Genomic DNA, 4,940 nt, shown 5'->3' on the forward strand with positions numbered 1-4,940 from the left:
CTGTGCCCAGTTGAAGAACCAAATATAGTATGAAAAACAGCTTGAAGTTCTAAACATGACAGTGGTAGGAAAACTTTAGATGTGTTAGCAGAAAAAATAGATCTCATTGGAGTATAGTTTTAGTAAGGTCACTCTGCCCTATGTATATAAGATAAAGCTTTATTTTTTCTTGGTCTGATATGCAAATCATGTTGTTATTAGAAAGCTGAGGTTTTATAACAATAAGAAAATACTCCATAGTTATAACCAGGTCCTAGTACAATGCCTTGTAGTTAGGAAATGTTCCAAGATTTACTGAATCCAACTCAGTGTTCAGTTGTATCTAATTTGTCCACTTCTACAAACACAATCACTTTGAGAAACTGTATATATAATAATCTCCCGAAAAAAATATTTTTGTTTTAGATCTTATCTTGGCAAAGATCCTCCATTTTATTCTCTAATTTCATTCCATGATTGAAGTTTACTGTTTCTATGGTTATGAATTCTGTCACTCAAGTTCATTATCTCTTTAATAACTCCTTCCTGCTGTGTTGATCCTTTATTTACAGTGGGGAAGGCTCCAGGCCAGGAGATGGAGACAAGAAGGTGGACAACATAAAGTGCTGTCTTATTACTCAGCCTGTGAGTTGGCCGTGGTTTACCTAAGAGAGAGGGAAAAGATTCTAGGAAATTATGGGAACTTTTTATTTCTACAGCCTCAAATAAAAGATAGACATAGCATCAAAATATTCCCAGCTTCTGGAAGGTTCTCTGCGATGGCCACACTGGGGGAGCCGCAGACGCAGTACAAGCTCCTGCTGGTGGGTGACAGCAGCCCAGGGAAGAAGATGTTAGTGAAGCACCACCTGACCAGCAAATTCGAGAAGAAGTATATAGCCACCCTGGGCAGGGAGTTTCCATACCAACAGAGGGCCCATCAAGTTCAACGTCTGGGACACGGTGTGCCAGGAGAAGTTCAGCGGCCTGAAGGATGGCTACTACATCCAAGCCCAGCGTGCTGTTATCATGTTTGATGTGACATCAAGAGTTACTTACAGGAACGTGCCTAACTGGCATAGAGATCTTGTAGAGTGTGTGAAAACATCCCCATTATGTTGTGTGGCAACAAAGTGGACATTAAGGACAGGAAAGTGAAGGCAAAAATCTGTTGTCTTCCAGGGAAAGAGAATCTTCAGCACTATGACATCTCAGCCAAAAGTAACTCCAACTTTGAAAAGCCCTTCCTCTGGCTCGCTAGAAAGCTCATGGAGACCCTGACTTGGAGTTTGCTGCCATGCCTGCTCTTGCCCCACCAGAGGTTGGCACGGACCCCGCTTTGGCAGCGTAATATGAGCATGATTTAGAGGTTGCTCAGACAACTGCTCTACCAGACAAGGACCATGATCTGTGAGGAGATGAAGCTGAAGCCCAGCGTCAGAAGTCTAGTTTTATAGGCAATTGTCAGTGTGCTGCATGTGTGCCACTTTACTAAAATCTAGCTGGGCAGACGTGTGCTTTATTTATGGAATGCTGAAGGAGAAGAATGGGCTTCAGAGCGAATGTTAAAAAAATACCTGCATATTTTGGACCTGCGTAATTAGCTGTTTGGAATGCACTTGTTTCTTTCTTGAGTTTCGAATATGACTGCTACTGTCACATCACAATGTTCAGTGGTGAATCTTGTTACTGTCATTCCCATTCCTTTTTGTTTAGAATCAGAATAAAGTTGTATTAAATATCTAAGCTAGTGAACTCCTCCCTTGTTTATAAGCACTCAAAACCAATAGAGTAGGGCAGCTTGTGCATCTCAGTTTCTAAACTGTCATTGATGTGTGACTTCACTTGAAGTCCTGTGTCTGCTTTTATGCCTGTTTGAGTCATGTCACACAAACCAGATGTGACTGGTTAGGAGTTGAGAGGTGTAAATATAATTGGTGCTTGGGTTAGAGCAACGTCTGCCCCACCTTCACCCTGGCTAGGTGAGGTCACCTGGGGAAGAACTCCAGCACTCAGGAGACTGTCAACATAAAGATAATAGACATTTCAAAAGGTGGTTGTTGCTTTTACTTGATGGCAAAAGTGACTGACCCCCTTTTAAAGTGAGCATTCAGAAATTGAAGGAAACTGCAATTGATGGGCCACGTGAAGTTCTGTTAGAAATGAGTGTGAATTTCATGTTGCCTTTTTTCCTCAGTGTTAAATGTCCAAAATCAGTACTCCAGGAAGATGTTCCATGTTTACCTGCTGCTTTCAAGTACTCCCAAACTTTTAAATATGGATTAAAGGGAAAGACGGTAGGGCTTTTGGTGTCCACCACCCCAAAGAATATTTATAGATAGTGTTAAGTAAATCAATAGCTAAGAACATTACCACAATGCCCCGTAAGATGTGAAGCCTATTAGATTGAGCCTTTATCTTGCTTGATGTTCCCATGTTTGAAGATGAATTGGGGAAGAAATCAATTAGGTCTGTCTTGCCTAAGGAATTTGATTCATCAAAACTTCCGTAGCATTTAGGAATCTCATTAATAGCTCTTTATTCTAATCCAATAGCAAAGTTCTTAAATGTCAGATTATATTTAGACAATATCCTACCTTGGAAGAAGGTAGAAAGGATCACTTTTTAATGAAATAGGGTGAAAATAAGATTTAATGTAGTTACTATATAAGCTTTCATGAACAGGTTTATTTAAAAATCCAATTTGCTGTGTATGCTATGCTATGTTCAGAGCCAGGTGTTAGCAGCCTGTGAGATGAAGTTTTCCCCTAATTGGAATGACACATGTTTGTCACCTCTGAAATGCGAGTATTTATGACATTCTGAGTCTCATGTAACAGTTAAAATTTGGACACTGCTTACCTGTTCAATATGTGGAGGGAGAGTACGTATAAGTTATTCATTGGAAGAAAATTGTTACAAAATATATTACTTTTGCCTGGATTTTCTGTCATTTCTAGTATTTCCTGTAGGAATAGTGAGCATAGATCTTGGTTCTGTGAAAAGTTAGGTCTGCTACACAGCAGACTTTCTTATTTGTGTGGGGTACATAATTTTGTCTGTATATACAAACAGGAAAGGTTCTCCCATATTATAAGAAGTCAGCACCTGATGGGAAAGTCTTGGAAGTTTTATACTGCACAGTTACTACTAGAAATTGTTTTATTAGAACAAAATAACTTTAAGGAAAAGTACCATGTCTATACAGGAAAAAATATGGAGCATTTTTGCTATTCGAATTTGTTTTGAAAAAGGTAATTTCAAACCCAAGTGAACTTTGAGATTTCTAAATCATGAAATGTCCGGGAAAGAGCAAAGATTTCCCAAAATAAACTATACTTGCAAAGAAAAAAAAAATTCCTGAATTCATGCTTATTAGAAAATAACTGAAGGGCTGGAGTTGTGGCTCAATAGTAGAGTGCTTGCCTAGCATGTGTGAGGCATGGGGTTCAAGTCTCAGCACTGCTTATAAATAAATAAAATAAAGATCCATCGAAAACTAAAAAGGAAAATAATTGAAAACAAGAAAGAGAAGAAAATGGGTATGAGTTACAGCTCAGAAGAAATGAGTTTTTATTGTTATAAATATAAATATATATCCCTACACTCCTTCATTCCACACATTAATTGAGGTTTCACTGGTTCAACTACCCTCCAGAAAACGTGTACAGTAGAGAGTCATTGTTGAGCAGTTATTGTTAGCATCAGATAAAACTGAGGTTGTTTCCTGATTCTGCCACCCAAAACGTCATGCCCTTGTGCAAGTAATTTAGATTCTGAGATATGTACTTCTTGAATTAATGATATGAATTTTGGTAGTATCTACTCCTAAAAGGTGTTGGAATGACTAAGTGGGATGATGTGTGGAAAGTGCTCATTGCAGTCCCTGTGTCATGAAGGTACCCAAGAAGCATATAACTGTTATGCTAAATATCTCTTCTGAACAAAAATTGTAAGAAAGTACATCTCATTGCCTCTTCAGCACCACTGTGGGTTTTGAAAGGTCATTGCTAGGAGCCACAGCTACAACATTGAACAATACAGATTATTTTAAAGAGTTTGTCGTCTACTAAAAAAACAGACAATTCTAATGCAGAGTGATAAGGCCATGATGGTAGAAGTCAGGGTGCTCTGTGAGTGCATAATTGAAGTTCACAATCCAGTCTAGGGCTGCCAGCAAAGGTGTCATGGAAGAGTAGCATCCAAGCAAGACGCTGAAACTAAGTACAAGCTAGTTGTGCAAAGGGAAGGGAGCAAGAGTGGAACCAGAGGGAACAGCCAGAACAGAGGTGTGGGCAGGAGGGTGTAGATATGTTCAAGGAAATGCAGGAGCTGTGGGGTGCTCGGTAGTGGAGGAGGAGGGCACTCAGAAAGCAGCAACTTCAATAACCTGAATGTGACAGAGGCAACGAGCAATCGTGTCACTATATGTGATTTGCACGGCTAACCCTTAAATCCTGTGGTGTTGCCATTTGCTTTCAGAACAGGAAACAAAAACAAGTAGTTAAGTTTTCCAAACTCTCAGGTCTGGTTTACTGAAAAGCCAATTTCATTTTCATTGCAGTATAGATTTCGTCTTTGTGTGGTTTCTGTACGTGTGCAATGTTAATCTCTTTTTCCATGCCATAAATGTAAAGATGATAAACTATAACCTTAAAGAGAGAACATTTCCAAGAAGTTGTTTCAAGGACAGGATATTTACACTTGGCCTGTCCGATGTCAACTCCTCACAATATTCTACCAAATATTCTATGAATGGCAGCTCAAAATATTAAAAAAAAATAATTTGTTAAATAAATTCTGTATTATGAAGAATGTTTTCACTATAAAAAGATAACTGTGTGAGGACATAGAAAAGTTTTAATATTTTACAATGTATCCATGTATGGAGATATCATTAACATGTACAATTTTGATGTATCAATTAAAATTCAGAAAATAGAAGGAAAGAAAGAAAAAGA

General features: G+C 38.5%; 1 pseudogene across 1 annotated transcript; it reads left to right on the top strand.

Moving 5' to 3' along the window:
• Window positions 1-743: 743 nt before the first annotated feature.
• LOC308654130 (GTP-binding nuclear protein Ran-like) lies at window positions 744-1,393 on the top strand (annotated as a pseudogene). The gene has a single exon. The product of its transcript is annotated as a GTP-binding nuclear protein Ran-like (transcript).
• The last annotated feature ends 3,547 nt before the right edge of the window (window positions 1,394-4,940 follow it).

The sequence above is a fragment of the Spermophilus citellus genome (genome assembly GCF_964194105.1).
Source record: "Spermophilus citellus genome assembly, chromosome: 1".
Taxonomy (NCBI): domain Eukaryota; kingdom Metazoa; phylum Chordata; class Mammalia; order Rodentia; family Sciuridae; genus Spermophilus; species Spermophilus citellus.